This window comes from Mastigoproctus giganteus, chromosome 12 (assembly GCF_048544385.1).
Source record: "Mastigoproctus giganteus isolate SK-2022 chromosome 12, ASM4854438v1, whole genome shotgun sequence".
NCBI lineage: Eukaryota > Metazoa > Arthropoda > Arachnida > Uropygi > Thelyphonidae > Mastigoproctus > Mastigoproctus giganteus.
The window spans coordinates 12,086,559-12,111,653 of record NC_143586.1 but is presented as its reverse complement, the minus strand read 5'-3'; the positions used below and the strand labels follow the sequence as shown (position 1 = coordinate 12,111,653).

At 38.4% G+C, this 25,095-nt stretch overlaps 1 pseudogene across 1 annotated transcript in view; it reads right to left on the bottom strand.

The window, feature by feature from the left end:
* LOC150076690 (lysophosphatidylserine lipase ABHD12 pseudogene) overlaps window positions 1-23,604 on the bottom strand; it is a 41,640-nt pseudogene extending 18,036 nt beyond the window's left edge. Inside the window, exon 1 of the transcript XR_016547733.1 lies at window positions 23,522-23,604. The product of XR_016547733.1 is annotated as a lysophosphatidylserine lipase ABHD12 pseudogene (transcript). The remainder of the gene's footprint in view (window positions 1-23,521) is intronic.
* Between the last annotated feature and the right edge of the window lie 1,491 nt (window positions 23,605-25,095).

The following is a 25,095-nucleotide window of genomic DNA, read 5'->3' as shown; positions in this document are numbered from 1 at the left end:
GAAGCCAGAGGCGTATTCTGCACCCACCAAAAAAAATGAGTTACCTTGAGAGAGAGAGAGAGAGAGAGAGAGACAAAAGTAGAAGGGAATCACCAAGAAAGAAGAATGATGATATCAAGCTCAGGACCCCGAGTGTGCCAAACTCATACTCAGATGGGAGCCCCTGGGGTCAGGTTTCAGTTATTTGAACTCGTTCACTAGCAATGAAAACATGTTTTATGAGCAATATTGTTCATAATAGATGGCTTAGTAACAAATCCAAGGTACTTTGAATTGTAGAGCTGAATTATGCATTAATGCTTACAGGTCGAAATAAGTTTCAGAACAAGGAAAGACATTTCGTATTGAACTTTTGCTATTAAGACTAACGTACAAGAAACAGCTCTGAAGACCAAGGACAATGATCTCTAAAGAAAATAGGATTATTTCAAATCCAAGTAGCTTAGAATCAACTATTTAACAAGATAAATAGCTTGGGACAAGCTATTTATCTTGTTAAATAGTTGATTGTAAGACTTTACCTGTCTCACGGAGCATCTTTGGAACCATGGACGGAATCCCACTGCCAATGTTGGTGTGCGTTATGAATCGGGACGATTCCTAACACTCAACTCCACCGGTTCCTTTTGTTTGATACCCAAGTGCAGGCGATTCAACTTGCATACCAATTCTAGTTAATATTGGTATAAAGATCTTTAAGAATCAGCAAAAAGCACACCAATAGAAAGCTTACCACTTCTTTTAGTAGAGAAAAAGGATACTTCCTCTGGTTTGACCAGAGGAAGTATCCTTGATCACTACGATAGATTTGTGGCTAAACTGACTCGCTAAATGCAGATCTGTTTTGTATACCTTCGGTGGTAATATACAATCCATAGAAAAGACAGGATCTTATGGAGGCAAAGTAGCTATTATACATTCTAACCATATACTCTGAAATTGCAAATTTCAAGTACTGAATCATTATATTGCCTTCTCTATCTTGGTAAGTTTAAGTTTTATTAGTATTACTTTATTTTCCACCTCCCTTAACTAATAGCGACCTTCAGTACTTAGAAAAGTCGCTGGAATCTATCTTCCGGCTAATTCAATCCGCTAACTAGCAATGGTTTTGGGTGAAACTTTCAACTGGCCAATTTAGGATCTTCTCCATCACTGCAGACTAGGGCTCTTTAATTTGCTTCACAACTTAAAATCTTGAACAAGTTTGCAATTTTCAAACCAGAGAAAATTGCCTACCTTGACCTAATTTTCTCCTCTACTCAAGAGGTTCGCAAAGAATCCTATATTCCACTCGGATCATTTGGCAATTACTTTTGACATCACTGACTTAACTTCAAATGCAGCTCGTTCTTCGATTCAATTTCAAAATGGCTGACTTGTCTCTGCTCAACCTAGTTGAGCAATATGGACAAGCAGCTCGTTGATGCTATCGATGTGCTTCACCAATAACCTGATCAACTGTGTCCACTCAGTTATATCTAACCTTGTTCCTCAATCCCATCTGACGTCACGCTCTACCTACCCGCATTGGTATAATAGCGAATTAATACATAAAATTAAATCCAAAGGATTCTATAGAAACAAGTAGAAGCAATCGGGTGGCAGTCGATACTACGAAATAGTCAGCCAACTCCGCAAAGTGAAAACCCTCCTTAAAATCTTACAATATGTATACAGAGTCAGTTCAGGATAGTCTACTTACTGGATATTAAACCATTCTGGAATTTAATGAAGCGCAAGTATATAACCAGTAGAAAGTTACAACTCCATAACGCAGATGGCATTCTCTTATCGGACGAATTCAGTATTGCTCAAGAGTTTGCCAAACATTTTTCCAGAATCAAAACAAACGATACATTGAGACCTGCCTCATTTCCTGACTTCACACCTGTTAAAGATGACATTCTCAACATCTTTGTCACAGATGAAGATTTAAGGTCAGCATTAAAAATGCACGAGAAATTACTATACGAGAGGTCCAGATAACATTCGTGGCTTATTTTGGAAAATGAATATCGCTACCTTAAAACTCCTCATACTTCGGATCTTCAACTTGTCTCAGGCAGGGGAAGTATCCTAAACACTTTAAGCAGGTCCATACAGTTCCAGTTTAAGAAAGGTGATAAAAATGATGCAACTGATTACAGACCCATATCGTTGCACATGAAGTTCTTGATAACCACCTTCAAGTTGATGCAATCTACGCACATAACTAAGGCATTTGATAAAGTCCCGCAAGAACAACTTCTGGAAAACTTAAAGCTATATGGTATCGGTGACCCTTTGCTCACATGGCTACGCACCGTTCCTTGAGCGTTATCATCAATCAAGTGAACTGACCGTTTTATACCACTAAGTGGAGTACTTTAAGGCTCTCCCTAGGTCCTCTACTTTTCATAAATGATCTTTCATCTGCACTTCCAGTATTTAAAGTTTCTCTATGTAGATGATCTTAAGATCTACTCAGCAGTGAAGGAGATTCCCAACAGCTTCAATGTGCCCTGAATAAATTGTGGCCATCTCCGAATGGTTTGTCTACTAACCCCTCGAAGTGCAAAGTAATCTTTCTCATCCTGCAGATCTCCACAACTAATGAATACGGAGCTAACTAATCATTGAAAGGTGTGACCAAGTTAACCACTTGGGGATTCTCTTCTCCAGAAGTGCGAAATTTGAAGCCCATGTCCTTAAAATCACCAGTAAAACATTCAAAACAGTGGGATTCAAACGGAATACCTACAAGTTCAAAAACTACAGATATGCCATCATCCTTTATAAAACTATAGTTCTCCAATCCTTGAATTCAGCTCACCCATCTGGAATCCCCACACGAAAACTAAGAAAATTTAAGCCAAAAAATTTTTGCCGTTACCTTACGTTCCACAATAGTCTATTTTATCAGTGTACTCTATGAATCGCTATGTGATTACTTTCATCTGAAGCCTCTGCACTAGAAGCATTGCTGACATCACCCTTTTAGCCAAAGTAATCACTGGAACGTATGGAGCATCCTATATCCTTAGCAAAATCAACTTCAATACTCCTTGTAGACAAAATCAGGAACCTTTTGCCTTGACTCTGCCGCCACAGACTAAGTTCAGTCCACTGAATAGAATCACAGCAAATTACTCATTGCATTCTTTGACAACTTCCAACCACTGATGAGCTTCATCCACATGTATGCCTGTTCTCTTGAACTGCAAGATGAGTAGCTATCATTTGTTTATGTAGTTCGTTTTACTGGTAACTTAACGCAATCCACTTTTGTACATGTGATTTTAATTTTTAAAATGTTTATCTTCCTGTTGGATTTCATATTGTTATCAATTGTGATCATTGTTCTGCTCTCAGATGCACTGTTAATGGTTACCTGTTGTGTATCTTGTTGTTAATAAAAAAAATGTCAAGACTTTCTCAGCAGAAGGTCACTTCTCACACATTTCAACCTGCAAATTTAAGTAATGTGCACTTCATATTCCCCTTGAGGACAGAATCCCAAGTGATTGCATGGCAAGCCTGGTTCAGTCTCGAATGCAAGTAATCTTTTATCCACCTGGCATCTTCCGAAGATTAATCCCCACCCCCGATCCCAAAGCAGTGAAGTTGAAAGTTTCAGCCCATCAGTAAATTTCAGAGGTGGGTGGAGCGAAAGAAATTCCTCGCTAAGTGCAATGCCTGCGAGCTACTGCAAGGTTTTTCCTCGTGCATGTAGTAGCTCGTTTATTTCCTGAGGAAAACTACTGCACTATGCCTTAAGTGGTTGTGTGACGAGAGTGACATTGAAATGGCATTGGAGTAGCTTACACTTCCGTGTGAAGCTTGACAAGATTTCAATCAGTAACACTCACGGAATGAGTACTTTCTGCTTTCAAAATGAAATCAAACTATAAACAGTGACGTGGACAATGAAAACATTTGAGAAACTAAATAGCAGTTCCCAGACGTTAAGCACATTTACAGGACTTCAAGGATGTGATAGCCGACATGGAGAATGGTTATATTCAACACGCGTCCCAACATCCCCTATCAAGAGTTGCTTATATCTGTAAGATAGGTTTGAAGATAAACGTGATGTTACCCATTTAGTAATAAATAACTAATACAGAGCTGCGATCGAACTTGGGTTTTCCAAATGTCATTCGCAAAATAGATCAATAACTGACGTCATAAGTTTCCTTAAAAAGGTAGAAAAAAGCAATGCTTCACACGGAAATAAACGCTGAAATATCTAGTGCTAAGGTCCAGGTTTTTCCACTTCTGGTGGTGGTATCCTGAGACTTTGCAACAAACTGCGCAATAGCGAAGTTCAAGGATTTCGCCTCAGCTAGTAAAAACTCATGACTATTTTTTCGAAAAAAAAAAGTTTAAGCAGACCATGTAACGTGCGCTATGCTTCTGAGTTTGCCCTTGAGTTCGCCAATAGGTCTTTGTCCAGAGCGCTGACAGTGTTGAACTAACTATTTAAATGTTTCAAGACTTAAGCTAGAAATGTAAAAGTTTATCATTGCTCAAAAGAACATGAAACAGTTTTAAGACTGGGGTTCGGTAGTTTATAATCTTACTTCAAAGCATATGAAACAAAGTCAATCATGCATCTTGATGCAGGACTAATGCAAGAAAGTAGTCTTGCAAATATCATTGGCACCAAGTTCCAGATCTTCTGAGATAGCCAGATGGCTATCTCAGAAGCCAGAAGGAGTACTGGCTTCTGAGATAGCCATATTTGTAAAATATCCAGGTCATGTTTTGCAAACCTAAAAAATGAAAGTTCTCTTCAGTTCCTTGGATCATATACAATATCACGACGACTCGCAAAACATCTAGAAGCTTTGACGTTACTGACCTGAAAACAAGACACTGGATCCGAAGCACTAGTTGTAGAGCCCACATTTTCATCATGGACTGATTGTCAAAAATCCTACTTTCCTCAAAAATGGATAGTCGGGAGAAAAAAAAAACTTAGGTTGCAGACTACAGAAGGAGAGCTAAAAGCTCATCCCTTCAACCACTTTTTGAAGTTCCTTTTGCTCCAGTTTCTCGATTCACTTGCAATATTCCTTCACGAAACTTCATCTAGAAGTCTACGTTACTGACGTTAACTATAGAAAAAGTTGCGTTATTAAACTGAAGAGGTATCAGGACAAACTAAAGAGAAAAAGTTAAAATTTATCGAAGCATGTATCAAGCCTGCTACTTTTACTTTTTCAGGTCATCATTCAGGAGTTTCCACGATCTTTGTGTTATAAAGAGGAAAAACGAACGTATGAGGTTAGTTTTGTTTTATAGCCCTATTAAGTTTAAAGTGTGACAATCTTTCCTTATTTATAGTCTGACCCATCTCTAATAAAAAGGCCTCTGTCAGATCATTTTAGCTCTGGAACATAAGGCCTCATTTGATGATCTGGCAATTCACGGTTCACTGGAAATTATGAATAGCCGTTCAATAGACTGGGCATATTTAAATTTATCAGGCCTTGAAAACAAGTCTCATTGAAAGTTATTGCGCTCTTGCAATTTCTCCTGGAAAATTATTTCTCATGCTAACCAGCACATTTTCCTAAAATGTGCTATGTGCTTTTCTTTGAACATCTTGGTATTTGCATAAGCGATTACTGTCCTGTTTCTTTGATAGTTTTCTTCGATGCACGCAGACATTGCTCTTCCACTCCTTGGCTGGTTGCAAATGTCTCCGACTCAAAATGTGCAAGCTATCTACAAACTTCGCTTATCGATAGCGCCTTGATGAACTATAGCTCAGTTTTATTCAGACTTCAAAAGGAAATATCACCGACCTTTGAAGGAAACTTTCATCAAGTAAAAGTTCATAACTTGACCTATAATACAAACTTTTTAGCATGTTTGTTTTTATCTATACTACCAAACTTCATGTAGACCAAGGGGCATTACTTATGGACGACCCTTGTATAATTAACAGAAATATTAGCAACAAGATAGTCCATTAACTTGGTAATAACACTAACATTGGACTTTGGTAATATACCTACATAAACTCGGACAAGACCAGATGAAAGTGCTCTTCGCAGATGAGCACTGTATATGGGGAGAGCAGGGAACAAGTGCAATGGCAAGTTGGTGTGGACTAGTATGGCCAAGGTTTGGACTAGTTTACAGTCAGGAAGAGAGAAGTAATGGTGCTTAAAAGAGGAGTGGCGAGCCTGACGGATACATTATAATGGAAAAGATCCGAAAATGGGTAACTTAAAAGTATCTGGATCGCGCCATCAAAGACTGAAAAAGAAATGTAAGATAAGAGCGGGTTTTTTTTATAGGCAGTTAAGAGATCTGGAACATACCACTGAAGTGCAAGAAGGCTATATACCAGACCTATATTACGTACCAATTGATATTGAAACTGAGGGAAAATGGTGAAAGCAGAATGCAGAAATGAGGTTTGTGAGGAGCCTATTTGAGATGGTTCGAACTCAAGAGGATGAACGACAGGCGTTTCCCAAGAAGAATGTTCGAATTGCAACTAAAGAACAAAAGACCAAGAATGAGGTGGCAGGACATGATAAAGACCGATGTTGTTAAGAGGAAACTGGAGTAAAATCAAAGGAGAGAAAATGGACAAGACATGGTGGGAAGGCTTCTTACGTCGACCCATGGAATGATGACAGATGTGATATGACTGGATGGCAGGAATTTTTTAGCCAGGGATAAGTTGCCTTCATGAGTAGTTCAGGCTGAACGTAAAATTTAGTACTCGGCTGAACAAATACCTACATGAGTCAAATAGGTGGTTTGTTTATTTTTTGGTCAGTACAGCAAGATCATAGGGGTTCCTTGCACCATATGGCTACTACTAAAACTAAATGTAGTTATATGCAAATTGTCACATGTTTCACAAGTTCCTTAGCATCCGACAAATATTGCATATTTTTAGCATTAGCAGAGGCATTTGATGCAAGAAATGCAAGCTTATGCAGCATCAGCCAAAAAAAAATAAATAACCACTTCCACTTCACCCCTCTGTTCGTTCAAAATACCTGTCCAGCTGAGCCTTAAACTTATTTAGGCTATCAACGTCTACGACAAGGGATGGAAGTCTATTCCAGCAACCAACCACCCGCTGGCTAAAGGCAAATTTCCTCACGTCTATCCTACATCTGTCTTTCCTCAATTTGAATTTATGCCCTCTCAGGTGATTATTCTGAGCAAGAGGAAGAATCCCATCAGCATTGATGCATGCTCAAACCATACAAGGCTTTATACACCTCTATCAGATCACCTGGCCGGTGCCTAGTCTTCAGACACTAATTTGTAAAACGTAAGCCTTTCTTCGTAAGAGAACCCCTTTGTTCCATTCACTAATCTTGTTGCCCTCTCTACTCGTTCCAGCATCTCTACATCCTTCTTGAAAGGAGGCCTCCAGACCTGTATACAGTACTCTAGGTGCGGTCTGACCATTGCCTTATACAAGGGAATAATCACCTCCTTATCCCTGCTAGAAAAATTCCTATACTTTTCTGGGCTTAGTCGATTAGGTCATGGGGCAGAAAGGTAATCTTCGCGATTTTCAAAGAGGTGTTTGAGCACGTTTAGCAACAGTTAAAATTAAGACAAAGGAATCACTGTAGAAAGCAGCATCTCAAAACATGAGTGAAAGACGAAAAGAGGAATGCAGCTCTAAAAAGGAAGAAATGAGAAAATCTGTACCCCAAGTACGAGATGGCAAATTTACAGCGGTCAGAATAGATCCAAAGTGCGGAAAATGACAAACTCAATTTAGGCAAAGAATGACCCAATTCCAAACAAAACTACGCGACGAGAGTTGAAGATTCTACAATTTGGGTGCCTAAACAATGCGCAAAGCTGGACTCCAATGGAAAAAACAACCATGTGGTCAGACAAGATTCGAATTATTTTGCACGAATGGTAGGGTGCAAGAGTGAACTTATGAAGCCACCACGCATCCAGACTATCATGTCCACAACAAGCAGCTAGGTAATATTATGGTATGTTCTGTTGGTAAGGGTTCGGTCCGCTCATACTATTAGATCGTGTTACCTCTACTGAATCTGTCATATCGGACCAACTCCAACATTAATGTTTCATTTTTATCCAGATTGCGATGGATTCTTTCAAGACAGCGCAACTATCCACATGCAAAAATTGTCCGAATGGTTCATGGAGCATTCCTAAGATTATTTGTTTATAGCATCTGCCCTGGCTACCTAATTCTCCAGATTAGGAATTAAATTGAGAATCTTATACTGGAAAGGGCAATTCCGTTCTGCCGTTTTCTACCATCCACACTACAGCAACTGACAAATATCTTAAAGGAAAGAATTGTCAAATCTGATGTGGACTCACTTTGTGGAACCATGCCACTACATGCAGGCTGTAATTAAAGCGTTCTTTGTCTTCTAGATACTGAAGAAAAAAAAAAAGTTACTTTTCGGCCAGCGAGTGTATGCATTAATATCAAATGGCATGTGTATCCAGAAGGATACACAGCTAATTTCATTAGCTGGATAATATTAGACAGCTAATATCTTTTGATTGGGTATCTAGTCAAGTTGTTTTGGGAACATACAACTATCAAATATTAAAGTAGGCAGTTAAAGAACTCTGCAGAGAAGATCCATTTATGGATCAATAGGAAGAGCCTTCAATCAAGAAAAAATAAGCATACAAAAAATGAGAATAGTACAGCTTTCATGAGGATAATATATCTAATAAAGGAAAAAATCCTCTAATTGCAAGAGTTAAAAAACTTTGCGCGTGTGCGCAGTAAACAGAAGATATCCACAAGATTTCGTGAAATGAAATCATGGAACCATTACGCTTTTTATGAATTACTGTAAGAACAGTAATGTTTCTTTATTGCATGACTAAAATAAAAGCGCTCAACTTTTATCCTTAAACTCGCCATATATAATAAAATGTCTATTTAATTTCGATATTAAACTTTAAGTACCTACACTAACGTCATTAATGAGTGTAATCAGTAAGGGACCCACAATCTTGGAGTTCAGCGTTTATGATGCTGCTCTTCATGAACCAGTATCTTTACCATTATTTTCAGCTTATAAAAGTCAAGTCTACTAACTAAGTTATGTTAAATTATTCTTTACATTTAATTCCTGTATAACCTAATAGCTTCTGATTGATCAGAAGCTCAAATTCGCTTACTATTTCAGCGATATCGTCTATTACCTTTAACAGCAAGGCTAACTTTTTTCCGATATAGAAATCGAAAACTTAATTCTTTATTTACTCATTTCGCCTTTCGAAATAGCTTTTAAGGATAAACATCTGCAATCAAAAGGACTTCTGGTCAATCCAAATTCATACAATCACTTGTACAGATCTGAAATCTGTCTCCGGCATGGAATATTGTTCCCACATATGGGGTGACACATAACCTTTGTCTTTAGTCTCCATTAAAAAGAGGGCGACCTTGTCTAATGAAGTCTTGCCACTGTCCCAGTGTTTCTGCTGCATGCCCATAGGTTATCTATAGGTTTCCAGGAGTACTGTTCTTCGGAATTTCCTTCTTAAACTTCCACTCTTGTGGATTTCCTGAAAATTATAATTTACAGAAACTCAAGTCTAATATCAGCTTTCCTGACCTTGCACGGTAAAAAAAAAACACACTATGGATTCTAAAACCTGTAGCGATTGTTTTTATAAGATCGTCTAGTGTCCGAAGTGTTCTGAAACTATTTCATGCATCTTTCTCTACCGAAAAGAGATTTTGCTATCCATTTTGAACTTCTATGAAGTTCTTTACTCTGTAGAAGTTCAATTTTAGAATTATTTCGTTGAACGTGTCCCTCTTAGCATTTGCTAAAGTTGCCAGTAACTTAATCAAGTGCGACATGTTCAACGAAGTAATGCTAGATTCGTTCTACAGAAGAATTCAAAAGATGCCCAAGAAACTAAGTTTCTTCTTTCCCCTTCAGAAAGGGCAAAAAATTTTCCCTCCTGCTCTTATATCCATATCAAGTTGGTTACTGGGCCCGTGTATCGTTGTACATATCTCCCCTCCTAGAAATTTTAAAATTAATAAAATATTCTTTAACAGTTCATATGCTGACTAAATATTTTCATTTCGTTTCTTCGAATTACCTTTGTGAGTGATACACGCAACTTTAGATTATGCAAAGTTATTTTAAAACAAGATGCACTTCATGTGGATTGAATGTTTTCATAAACACGATATTCCCAACTTTCTTGAATCAAGATGGTCATAACCAGTTTGAAGTGAAGTCCATATTATTCCTGATAATAAACGCGGACAATTAGATTCCATTATTTAAGTACTTTTTTTCAGAGTAAAAACATGATTACGGCCTGAAAAAAAAAAGGTTTGTACATCAACATACCAAGCTGACAAGTAGGACGTAGGGCGTTCGTTGATCTCAAAGATCAAAGTTACACTTTCAGTGTACTCCTTGTTTGAAAAGGAGCAACACCTACGAACCATCGTTCCTAGACTTTATTGTAGAGCAAGTGACAAGGACCTTTTAGTTCACCACCCTTTCCAAAAAGGGCACCAAAATAAACTAGCATTAAGAGAACGAATTACAACCGACTAAAGCACGCCATTACATAACAAAAGTGTGATGTCTTTCATACTCATGATCCTAAAGTCAGATGCGAACGGTAGAATAAATCAAACTAGAACCAAGTTCCTTTTTTGTTTCATAGAAACTTCTAGCATATCTATGCTGACCTAATTGCTGTTAAAGGTTTGAACAGGAGCTTGTGAACCAAATTAATTGTGGAAAAATTTAGAAATACATACTCTACTCATTAAGGACGGTGAAAGTAGTGGAGGTTTGGGCATGATCCATTAGCCTATAGGGTCCTTTAGGGTGGTATCGATCTTTTCAGTGTTCAGCTTTTGAGATTATCAAATGTTTCCATGGTGTAGAGTTAAGAATGACCCTCATTATGTCGAAAGTTGCCTAATATCTTAGGCTGCCAGCTGAGGCCTGTATTCAATTCTGAAGGAATTGATTTAGTCGAAGTGGCTGAAGACAAAATTAGATACGCATAAGCGCAGGAAGTATGCATTTTATATGATAAGTTGCCTCTTGTTTTAAGCCCGACAAGGCAGAAAGGGTCTTGGATTTTGGTGGGGCAAACTGAACAGAAGGAGAAATCCATCCCACATGATCTAGATTCAGGTGACACTTTAGTCCCAGATGATTAATGTTTGGTCCGTTCCCGCAGCGTTGCCCACAATTTAATGATTCATGGACTCATCTTTGTAGTGTGATATCATCCTGTGATGCACCAAGTATCTCGCGTTCACGGATGTTCATGAAGAAAAGAATGACTGAAAACCAATATAGAAATGCTGCACCCTGACTGCAGCTAGTGTTGAAATTCTACTGAATGGACTGACCTAGCAGAAAGGAAAACGATATTTCCTCAGTGTCCAACCTGACAAACTGTCCCAGTCAAAAGCGCACTAACAATTTTGGCATTCGTAATCTGATCCTTACTTCACGCATTTTCCCAGAACAAAGAATCAATATTGTCGAGCCACTTGCTCAAAGTTTCCTCTAACCCTTGTCAGTCACCTTAAACCTGCGTCGCATTCATTCTGAATAAGGTTCAGCACAAACTTTTCTACCTGTACTACAATCAGGTCTTCCAAAGCCCCCCCACCCCACCTCCAGATTCTGTACCGAATGTCAATCAACTTATGACAACAGTAAGTTTTAGATACTGTAAACAGTCTTTTAAGAGCAATTAATATTGCTCTTAAAGACTGTTTAAGGCTTTATACCTTCTAAAAGATTATACCAAACCAGAAAGGAGATTATGTACGAGTTCCGTTTAGTGTTATGCCCGCATGTCACATCAGCAAGTTTGTAGGCGGAAGAGCCAAAATTAACTTACGAGTAACCAACTCGCACCACCTGTGAAGCTTGAAACAGTCTTATTTATCATAAGTCTATAATTGCGTTCTTCCGCGGAAGGTGAGAAACATGTTAATTCGTTGAGAGAATGATTTAAGAGTAAAAAAAATCAGTGTACACCACTAGGATTCCTTCGTACACGCAAAATTTCAGGTTTAGATTTCTTCTAAATAGTTTTAGGGCCATGGTGGACACATCATGGAAGTTGAAGGCCGAGATGTTTTAGCTGCAGGAATTTAGCGTTTTTCTACAAAAGAAAAGCTCAGAACAGCAAAATCAACGTTCAATACCGAACATTAAGATGTCATTAAGCGTGATAAGCAGTTTTGTATACTGTCTAAACACGCACTTAAAAATGGAGGGATGAAAAGATTTACACAATTTAAAATTCCAGGAAGCAATACTAGTTAATTCTTTTAAGAAAATTTAAGTGGAGGTTTTGTTCTAGTTTTGCATCAAAAACCCTGAACAAGATCTTTGGAAGTGTTGAAACAGCAGGGAGTTTGCTTTGGCTAAGGGAAACTTGCATATCTGATACAATGTGGGCTATTAGAACTAATTAAGAACCATTAATTTGTATATCTTAATTAAACTTTCAATAAGTGCTTTGCCTTCTAGCAAGGCTAAATGATCTTGCTTCTTAATATACGTTTTGGATGGTCAACGACCCCGAAATAGATGCAAGCGTTTTCTAGAAGTATCACACACGGAAGAAATATTTAATGGGGATGCGAGATATCTCGAATGAAGGTTCGATTGTATGACTGCATAGTTTCTCTAGAGCTTTTCCTATGTATACGGCAACGGAATTCCGATTTCCAATCAGGTGATATCAATGTGGCAATAAAAGGATAGGAGGAAGTTCGAGAGTTGGTGATAAGGACTAATAAAGGCTTACTTTTATTATTCGTGATGTAGCGTTCAAATTAATAACTGGAAGGCCAGTACTTAGCCAATCCCAGATCTCACTAGTTCTGCCATTCACACCCCGTGCTCGAAGTTCGGTTTGACAGTGAGTTGACATTTTGGAAGACTCAAGTTAAGCAACTGGCATATTAAGTTATGTAAATAACCTATACCAACGTTCTGGCAGAAGTCGAACACTGTTGTACATAATCTTTTCGCCTTACTCACTGTTTCAGATTCCATGAAACATGAGTGAAGTATATACTATAAAAAAGCGTTTAATACAATTAAGCCAGATCATTAGATCTTAATATCGACCTCAACTATTCAGTTGAGGCCTCATTCCAAAGAGGCCACGAACTGGCCGACCATTCAAAGTGTCCGAAAGAGGCGCTCCCATCTCATATCTGAGTGGCTTTCTACCCTGGAAATTTTACCTTCACGATAACCTTTAATTTACTTGGGGCGTGAAAAAGATGCACTTAACGTTTACAAGCAGATTGTTAATGACTTACGAAATTAAGCTCTTATACCATGTTACACGAAGTTGTTGCACATTGCAACAAGTAGCTGAAGAGGTACCAAATGTCACCTTCACAAGCGAAGATTAAATATCAAAACTACCAAACAAAATAAAGGATAGCGAGTGTCATGACAGCAATGAATTGCTTCTGGAATCTTAAAGCAGATGCCCTCCTTGAAAATAATCACCATGGTTTCCACTAATCTTTGCTTTCCTTCTCGAGTGGATATCTGATGCTAAACTTGCTTCATATGCCTCTATTAATGCCATATCTATATTCACTAGTTAGATTTGGTACAGTGATGGATATTTTCAGAATTGTGAAACTGCTGCACAAAACAATTTAGAACGAATTGATTTTAAATCAATTCAACTTTTCAGTAGCTAGTATGAAGCATAAGTTGTGGTTAGAACTATTTAATCTAATTACAGATTATCGTTAGTCAGCCTATTTAATTAACAGTGGAACAAGGCACTTTGTATGTACAAAACTATACCCAAGGGAATTTACTCAAGGAGACAAACATCACACCCGTAACAACCAATGGCGCTCCAAGCTAAATAACCTTTACTGCTTCGAACACTTCTTCCCAGCTAATACAAATCCTTTGTGCACTATGCTCTCCTTAGATGTAAACAAGATGTGCAAGAACAAGAAACAGCGCCCAAGCCTTATCACAAACATTAACACCCAATCGTAATTAAAGCCTGCCATTTAGATGTATTCTTCCTAGTATGCCGAATATTTCAGCAAATCTGCTAACCTTACTCTGAAGTAGATGTTCCTAAACATAGGCCTTCCGCCACCCTCTTAAAACACTTCCTATATTTCACATGCCCTCTCCTCCTTCCACAAGTGGAAGCAAGCAAATTTGACGAACTGAATATACAAATTTTATAAATTGATAAATTTAGTCTATGATTAAAATAAAATACGTTTCGTACCTGGATTAATGGAATGATCTGTCCATGTTTCGTGAAAATAAACTGCTTCATAAGCACATGCGCCCCCCCAAAAAAATAAATACAACCGCATACCCCACTTTGGAAAGTGTGGGGTGCTCTAAAATAAATGTAGATTTTCTGCCAACTAAGTATTATATTTCTATATGGTTAACTACAACCAGCATGGTCTGGAATGAGCAGTGAAATGGTCTACGCAGCTAATCCAGTACGAAGGACAAGTCACTTCGACCCAGCTCTGTGCCAAGTGAATTCTCATTTTCAAATTTGCTCCTCACAGCAAATGGAAGGGTTTCACATTCGTAGTGTGTGGCTACAATGGTCCCAGACAATTTAACTTGTCTGGGACCATTGTAGTTCTAAATGGGAAGCGTTTAAGGGAAGTAATCAGAAGTTACTGTGCTTTTTATATCAACTAAAAAATATTGTTCAAGGTTTAGGCTTAAATTGATGTCAGATGAACTGACGAAACTAGTGGCAAAGAAAGAAATGCATGGGATGCATAAAGTATCAGGCGATACAGAAGCCTATAGTAGACATGAACCATGTCTGCAATTAAATCACAAACGAGAAGTTCTCGAGGGGTATACTACATTCGCTGCATGGAATGACCCTTCGGGTAAACTAGATGTTCCTAACATCGATAACCTTATCCTGCCCACGCGAACAGCAGAATAACTAACCGACAAACATCTATGATCAGACCTGTCAACTAAATCAGCCATATGTTCCCAGCAAACACGATTGGACTCAACGACCTAAATATCAACCCAGACTATTCACGTGAACAGTCTACAGATCAATTTTTTGCTGATACCCACACAATCTTGCATTACACCATCGCTTTACGTGGGTTCTGTTCCGGACAGCATCCCCACACTCTTCTTGGACAGACGCCGAATGTATCTAGAGTATTATGTTCAACGATGTCTCAACTTCTGTAATTATTGACTTGATCTGTGTATATTTTATTTACCCAATATTGAGTTTTTTCCTTCCTAGCATTTGATTACTGCCTATGGGTGGGTGTAGCTTTCTTTACATGATTAAAGAAGTCTGGAAAAAAAATTCCAAAGAAAAGGAGCAATCACCTCTTTACTCATGTGAAGAATAGAATGGGACGAATCAGTGCTCCACTTGTGTGGATGGTTTAACTCTTGATCCTACAAGTTGCCGACAAACAATATCTTGCATCCAAACATGATGCAAGTTTTTAGGGATGAGGATACAAAAGTGTACGAAATTGTAACAGGACGCTAAATGATTGAAAACTGACAGGAAAATGGAATTTAAATTGTTGAAACTAAGAGGCGCTTGGGGTAGGGAGGATCTATTTAATTAGAGGTACGCATAAAACAAACCCTTATGACATAATGAACAACCTTTGAATTTAGGGGAGTTCCCTATGGACTGGAACTGTGCTAATGCATCCCCAGTTCAAAGGCGATATGAATAAGTCGAGCTGCTAGCTTGACCGCTGATGCAGTGAAAATAATTGTCACTGATTGAAGTAATGCAGTCACAGCATGGGTTTGTTATGGGACGATCTTTTCTGACCAATCTAATGCAGTAACAAAGGACCTGGATGCAAAATTTTATTTTTACACCATACTTTTCAGGAAAGTATATGGATAAAGATGGTTGAGTGGGAGAAGACAGTGTCTATCAATGGGCAGTGGTCTTCTGTTATGAAGAGTTTCCCGAGGAACAGTGCTCGGCTCATTGTTAACTATTTATTAATGATATAGACGAAGGAGTCAGGCCATGCAACTTACGAACCATGTTGAGATATGGAAAGATGGAGGTTTGAAAGAAATGCAGAGGAATGGTAATAATAATGTGCTTGGAATGGCGGGGACACGATGGAGTAAAGTGAGTGAATTTGTAAGTGGATAAAGTTGTGCACTCTGAAGTAGTGGGGGGACAGAGGCGAGTGGAAATAATGACACAATGCATGAGAGCACTGGTAGACGTGGAATCGTTAGGACAGACTTATCATGGTTACATTTGCGGCAAAACGATCGACATGGTGGTTATACAAGTTTATATGGCAACCTCAAATAGTGCTGACGAATTAGTTGGAGACCGAATAGTTTGAGGAATTAATACGAAAAACTAGATCAAGAGAACGTGATAATTGTGGGGAATTGGAATGCAATGGTTGGAGAGAGAGGATGAAAAGACTGGGGAACTTTGGTCTAGGTGTGAGTGGAGTTTGGTAAAGAAGAGGCTAATGGTAGCAAATACATGGTTTAAGGCGCCACTCCACAAAAATATACATTGAAGAATCATGGCAACTCGTGAAAGTACCAAATTGATTACATCTTTGTTTGTTATTTGGTTTTTAGGAGCATTAGCAACTAAGGCCATATTGCTCCGGGATATGCGGTGGTCATTCCCGACCTTTCCGCATCCTCCGTATTTGGTGGTGACGGGCTCGAACCCCGGTTTAATCAAGAAGCGGGTGCTACGCACTGCTGCTCCTTTCCACCTGGCTACGGATGGGCCTTACGTCTTAGTTAAAGAGATACCGTTACCATGTGAAGAAAGCGATGTCCTGTCCGGAAGCAGGCGGAGATTCAGACCACTCACTCGAGAAGATGTAGAATTAAAATAAGCGCCTAAATAAAAGGAAGTCTATAAAAGCACTCTTCATCTCATGAATGAGATGGGAACATTGAGAAAAGAGTGCTAAACATTTATTTCAAGATCTGACCAATGTTATCGCTACTGAGGAGACAATGAACAATCTAGGGTAAAATTGGTCTTTAATCAATGACTTGTAAAGCTGCATTTGAGGCACTGAGGAAGAGTGAAAAAAAATTAGGTGGAAACCTTGGATCAGATATTTTACTGCAGAAAATAGACGACTGAAAGACCAAAAAAGTGATCAAAACGAACTGTCCTAGATTGAAGAATGAAATTCAACACATGGAATGTAGGAAGGTAAAAGAACAATGGTGGGCAGAGAACTGTCAAGAGGTCGAACAACAAGGTCGGTTGAACTTGGCGCATACAAAAATCAGAATTAACGAGAAAGTAGCGGAATTCAAACGAGAGCAATGCGGGATAAAAAAGGTAATGACAGTACTGAATTTCGAAGAAAAAGAGGATATGTTGAACTTTGATTCAAGCACATACACGTGGAGGAATACGGCATTAGAACAAGAAACATCTAAAGATGAGTTCGACGCAGCCTTAGTCTCTTAGCAATAACAAAGCACCAGGAATTAACTTGCCTGCAGAGCTTTTAAACTGCAGTGGAGAAAATCTGAAGGAAGCTGGTCAGAGGAACCGACAGTCACAAGACAATTGATAGATGAAGGAATATAATGTCTAAGTTTGGCAGCGTAGTTAATGACAGTACTCAGTATGCTAGTATTACAACAGGATCCGGAAAACTTAGCCAGATGGGCTGAGAAGTGACAATTGAACTTAATTGACAAATTCAAGGTATACTGCATATGGCTATCAGCAAGCTCAGAACAATACTATTATGTATAACAGCATGCGTTATGCTATGTATTCATAATCCATATGAAATGAAACCCTTTCCCCTCCAAATGCAAACTGCTGGGATTAAAACTGAATAAAATGTAAATAAATTTATTTATGCAAAGTAAACTTGTAGACACCCAAGTCTTGCTTGCTGAAGACTCGCAAAATAGAAAAGTAGAAACACAGAGACAATGACCATAGACCACAAAGTGCACGCCTTCTTAGGAGACGTACAAAAACTCGAGCAGCGCAAGCAAGAAAAACTGAAGTGTAGCAGCCACAACAGACATTGGACGGGCAGAAATTGTTCCGTAAATATTTTTACGGAACACTAAGCAAACAGGTCACTATTTTGAACACTACAGTAAGTCACGGTTCCCCACTCGAAAGGCTGGTTTTTGGTTTTCATAAATTGACTGCAATATTTCTACATCTTTACCCGTTTCTTGGACACGTACAAAGAACAAAATTTGAAGAAAGTCGACTTAAGTGATGAATAAATGAGTTGCGTGGTTATAAGAAATCAGTTGTAATTAGATGACCAGGGAGTAATATTATATTCAGCAGTTGACGTTCTGCTCACGCAGGAAACAGGATTTTTAATCTATGGCTTAAGTTTTCGGATACTACTCAAAGCCCGCTTTGTTAATAGAATGAATTTCGTATGAGTATTGCTACTTCATAAGTTAGCATAATGATTTGAGATTAGTTTCTTTTATTCTCAAGTTCCAGTCTCGCTCATACTTCGCTACGGGGGGGAGGGGATTCGCCATAGTACGTCGGTTTATGATCTGAGACTATTTTCATTTAGTGAAAAGAAATGAGGTTCAGGGGACGATTTGCATTGTGTAACTGGAAAATGCTGAATAATAAGTCTTTCATAACTCAGGGAAGCTACTCTTTCCGTCTCAGACCACTAATTACAGCTCAACGTTTGTTCGTATTAGCCGACTGGGCTCTCAAAATGGGAGAGGTAAGCATGCAGAAATCCTGAAATCCCTTAGATTAGAAATTTGTCCACTTTGATTTGGACTCTTAAATCCTTTTTGTTCATTATGTAAGCGCCATTCAACGTCCTCCCACACCAAGTGGAAAGTTCCGAGTTTGAATCTTGTCAATGACAAGAATTTTCACAAGGTGGCAGAATTTGTCGGTCACAGCTGAGAGATATGGTTATTAACGTCCAGAAGTTAAGGCTTTTCGTCCAGCAAAGACCGAAGAATCCATGCAATTCGACACACTACAGACGTAGTTAAATTTACTTATTCAACGAAGGTACCAAGCCTCCAAGAAAAACTTAAGGTGGTTTATCACTCCAGTAGGGGTAGATTCGTTTTGGCATAGCAGAGAATTAAGTCGGATCAAGGTTATTCACTAGCTTTTCTGCGAAATATTCGCTCTACAATCTGTAAGTGTAAGTAACGCACTGCTTATGCTAACAGATTGCAGGATGAGAGAGAAAATAGGGCCGCCTACGAATGACATTCAACCGCCTATTCAATTTATCTCCATTACAGAGATCACAATCTGGCCTTTTTCACGTTCAAAGTATGATCTGCATACGATAAGAACTGAAGTATAAACCACTGGGAACTGCTGGTATGAAGCATGGGGTAACTTAAGTCGCGGGATGTTGATCAATCTTTTGCGCAAGCTCTTAACTTAGAAAGCGAACAAGGTTATGAAACCCGTACCTGTTAACAGTTACGTAGCCTAAATCCAATCTTAATGAGGTCAAGAGTAATAATTAGTAAGAAATTTCAAATTTCCGTCAAACATCCTGAACTCCATAGAAAATGGAATTGTTTGCTTTTAGTAACATTTGAACCAGCAGTGGTGGAAGTAGATTAAAATGTTTTTCTAGGCGGAATCCCTTAAATTTACTGGCGAAGTTCACCCCTGTTCAGTAGAAGCATAAGTCAGTAATTATTTAACCATCTATCGGGAAAAACGATTTAAAAATAGCATTTGCCGAATAATCACTTGAAGGCTACAAATGTTAAAGTCGCGAAACTTTGAAGTCTGAAAGTGACCGAATTCAGATGATTTAATGATCAAGTAGCTATTTGATTTGAAAAATTAACGATTTTTGGTTACAGACTGAAAATGTTTATCATACTGTTTCTCAGTAATTCTGAGATTTTACTTTCAGAACTAATGCTACGAATTTGCTTTAACGTTAGCAAAGGTTTATATGACATTTTGGAAGACTAACCGACATGATTTCACTGGGGTAAAAAACAAACAGTTCCAGATGAATTCTAGCAGTGGTTCTTTCACTCTCAATGTTCGAGAAGTACCGGCTAAGGTACTAATACAGCTTGCTTTAAGAAGTGAGCGTTTCTAGTATATTCATTATACCAGAATGTGTTAATGTTCAGAAAATGGAGAGATGAAACAAGGAACAAACTGGTTGGGAGTTGTCTAAAAGAAATAACCATCAAATGTTTAACATATCTGAATGATATTTGATCACCCTTCGTAAATACGTAGCCAGTCACAACCGTAATAACTTCTGATTGTTCTTTGGACTTAAATCCCTAACGATACGCTGACCATTCTGGAGAAACGCTACTTGGAAAAGAAAATTACTGTTCTGTGACCTGATTTAGTTGTCAGTTAAGTTCAAATAACCATCAGTTAACTGAACCGACCAGAGAGGTTAAGTTACTCAACTTTCAACTGACCCGATTACTAGTTTCAACGTCCCCGACAGCTCCAGGTTAATTGTAGTCGTCGATTTGCAAATGCTATACTGCATTTGCAAATCAAATACAGTTGCTAATTACAATAAAGAGCTTAGCAGTAATTCGTACTGTGACCCAATTGGTATATTTGCTGGCACAGTTAAGAATTCGATGGAAGCAAGGGTTAGACCATTCTTCGTAACATGTTTGAGGGCGGACGCGTTATACCTTTATATGCATCTACACAGGATAGTAAAGCCATTTTGAATTCCAAAAGAAACGGTAGTGAGTTTGGTGGGGGGAGTTGAATTTTCGAACGCGTAATGTCACGAATTAATGAGCTATTAACGAGCAACAGCCAGTAGGAAGAAGTTACTAGAGCAAAGCATGCTGCAGCTTTATGCTAGTACTTTGTTCAGACATTCATTCTACACAATGGATAATATACATGTAGGCATACACGATTTTTCCTAGGGTAGTTGGCTGACCTTTAACTGCTTAACCTTAATAAAGAATTGGACTCGTTTGTTGAGTCCAATTCTTGATAAAAAATTACTCTGCAAACTAGTCCAATTCTTTATTAACACAGTAATTAATGTGTCAATTACGCATTCTCGTAGCCAACCAATGTAGAAACCAGTTCACTATTTAAGTAATAAGAGTGGGTAATAAGTTTTTCAATCCAATAAAACTACGATGTTCTCTTCCCAATTATGAAAGACTTATTTCCAGAAGTATCCCAATGAAATTTTCGCCTCAGAGCCCTCTCAAAGTAAACTGGAGATTCATACCCTCCTACCTTCAAATGGAATTTGTTATTGAAAGCATATCTGAAATGGGGAGGGGCTTTCAGGTTCCACTCCATCCGGTTGTCTAGAAGTTCTTGGCTGATATCATTCAAATTGATATCATTCTGAAAGCATTCAAAGTTTAGCCAACCTTTTTCATTTAGTCTCATTCATCTATCACTTAAATATTTTGATTACTCTTCAGATTATGGGTACACCTCTGTAGGAATTTGCTTCTTTTGCTTGAATCCGTCCCGAATTACTGACGTAAACTAACCTAACCTTCTTTCACTAGCCAAAAATGAGTATTAAAAACCCACATTTCTGCCTTGAATTCGTCCCGAATTTGGCCGTCCCCGCAAAGCAGTGACAAGGTGTACCCATAATCTGGAGTTCATCCAGTGTTTTTAAAATAGTTCTTAGACTTGAACTAAAGCTAATGGCGCCAGCTAGAACTACTACTTAGTAGCCGCCGTAGCCTAGTGGTCAGGCGCGCGGGTGCATAAGTACACGTGCCGTGATTGACCGGGGTTCAAGCCCGTGACTACTGAATACGGTGCTGTTTCTTGTATTCTATCTTGTGAACTCCTCTGACCGTTTGGTCGTCCCGGAGTATAAACAGAAAATTTATTTATTTATTTATTTATTAGTACGGGAGCGGTAACCACCCCTCCCGATGTACTTTGGGACGGATTAAAAACTGTCATATCATATTTTCATTTACGTTGCAATAAATGATGTTTAATTTTAATCGGAGTAATGTTCAGTTATTTCAAATCCTATCGCATAAGTAGTTTGAGATAATATATTTGTTAAATTAGTGGTGGATCTAACAGCCGATGGGTTAACTACATTATGAGAAACATTGACCCACATTGTTCACCTACGTGAAAATGTAGGAATACCCCACACCCTCTTCCTATGGCTAGAGCGGATTCTATTAAAAAACGAAGTTTAAAAGATGCGAGGGAAAATGGTTTCACACCCCATAATTTTTCCGTTTTTGAATGATTATGATGAAACTCAATTGGTGAGAAATACAGGCACCTTCCTCCCCCTCCAAAAAATAAAATTTAAAAGCAAAAACAGACGAGTCAAGTTCTTATACAACTTTACTGTATTTCTGAAAGTGTGGGTTAAGATCTTACACGATATAGTATTTACTATAAATACGACAAGCTTTTAAAAAAAAAAAAAAAATTGGTAGCACGATGTTTTATTTATAAGCGATTTCAAAGTCGATATTTAAGTAAAATAAAGCGGATATTGCTACATCTATTAGCAAAGTGCCAAATGGAATTTGGTCAAAACCATTACTTGTTCAAATAGAAATTATTTGAACAAAAAAAAAATGGTTCTTTTGAAACCATTAAGGATATCCATTACAAAATTCAAGTACCCACCACCTTGAAAAGGTGGTTACTATGGGTTTTTACTATACATATAAATAAATCTGAGAGAGATGTTAAAGCAAGTCCACACCTGTAGGGATTGACGAGCTGAGTGGGTGAGTAACGATTTAGGATGGACCTCCAAGGAATATCAGCAAGTTAGAAAGCTGGATAAACATGCATGGTTACCATAAAGAAACTTACAGCTACTTCTAAATCATTACTTATGACCCAGCGTTAGATTCGCGTGCCCTCCACAAATTCTTTTATAAACTGAATTATTACAAATGGTAAGGAGAAGCATAATCTCCCAATATATTAAGAATAATCTTTAATTTCGGTCAGGAGATGTCAGATACACTAGTATTAAGGACAGAACTATTTCTTAGTTAATAGAAGCTTCAGAAGTACAAAGTTAGAAAAAAACTGAATTCTTAGAGAACTTACATGATGATAAAATGCATGTGAACCACCGACGACTCCTGTTATTTTCATTAACATAAGAAGCCATTTTTTTCAGTGATCCTACAAGACAATCGATACATGAGCTCTATTTACACTTAAGCTATAGTACTACTGTAGCAGCCAACATAATATAAAAGGGAGAGCGAAACTCGTGTGATGGTATGCTGCTAGTCCATTTGACTACGCATACTGAGAAGGAACACACCACACTACAGCTAACACCCGATATTACCGGAACCCCAATAGGAAGTGCAATCGATTTACTTTAATGAATAACTTATCGTCTTTAAAGGTAGAAGACCTAAAAAGTAACGCAAATCCAGCACATAAAAAAAAAGTAAAGAAAGAAGTATTATGTTTTACTAATACTTCCTACACGTCGAGGAAAATTACATACCTGAACGAGGAAAATCCAAACACTTCCGTATACAACACGCGAGTAACAAAATCACCAACAAGACTCCACTACTTCCTCCAAGATCCGTCTCCTTTTAAAAGTGAAATTAAGCTCGAGGGAAACGTTTTAGTATCGCTAGACGCATGGTGGCGCTTCGACTACTGAGTTTTGCTCAATAAACTGTTGTAATATTCATAATTAGATTTTTGTATATTGAGACTTTAAAATAAAGGCAAAGAGAGAGAGAGAAGCAAATGCGTCAAGTAGAAAACAGGATTGTCTCAAATAGAAGTCTTTTCCAGCGACGCTTGTATGCGGCCAGCTATTTTCGTTAAGCGAGACGAAGGAAAACCTGTTTCAGTGACCTATTTGGTTGTCATGGCAAGTGGAATAAGTTAACTTACTTTCGATAATTAGGGGAGAGTAAGAAGTTTGGGGCGTGACACTAATTTTTTACAAACGACTTCGAAATTATATTCTAGATTTCGGTGTATTCTGAATTAATATTTTCGTGATTTCACAAGGATATAACAAGTGAGATTATTGGATAAAATATGCTGACCATTAAAATGGAATTCTGCGAGACCTAGTGCTAAAAATAAATTTCTCGGATCAAATTTGTTCAGAACATATAAAAAAAGAGTTAATTATGAGGTCCAGGTATATTCATTAGCCAAAGTTATTGATCTGTTTAAAAGAAAAAAAGTAATAATAATAATAATCATAATCATAACCTCCAGGGGGGGGGGGAAGACAGTGGAGAAAATTGCACTGTTGAGCGAGCCATACGGCGGGACACCCCTCCCGTATGTGTCCCACAGGAAAAAGGCAAAAACCTCAGGTCCAACAACTGGAAGTTGTTCGAGTTGTTAGACCTGAGGGGCTTCCAGCGCAACTGCGCTAGTGACTACCCAGAATGAGGACTATCATCGAACCTGATCGCTCCTGCAATCTTGGAAAAAATCAAGCAGGATGTGAGTGACCAACCGTAAAGAACAAAGAATATAGACAACATCGAACCAGAGGGGGGGGGAGAGCAGGAAGAAACCCAGGGCAACTGAAGTGGAAACAGATGAGGTTGATATCCACAACAGAAGAGTGAAAGAAGACCATAACAGAATTGGAAGAAATGGACCCCACAAAGACCCACACCATAGCAGAATCCAGTGGAAAGTCACAAGCCACCTCCATCAGCAAATAATATTAAATTAGCTCAACCGTAATAAGCAACACTGAAGGCCATCCGCAGAGCTCCATCTATTGCAGCATCAATGGAAAAGTGCACATACGGAGGAAATCACACGAGGCACTGGAACCAAATCGTGTTGTGTACCGACAGTACATGCTGCTGTAGGAAGTATAGTGATGTGGGGCATTAAACGCTGTCTGCACATGTGACCCTGGTCGACACCGCTTGTCCCACCACTCGACCACTTAAATAATATCACATTGCTAATTTATGTGGTTACGGTTAATATAATGATTTAATTATTTATGTATTCGTTCACATACATGTATGAATGTAGCTTAATTGTATGTAGCTCACACTGCAATTAAAGGTACTAATCTATTTT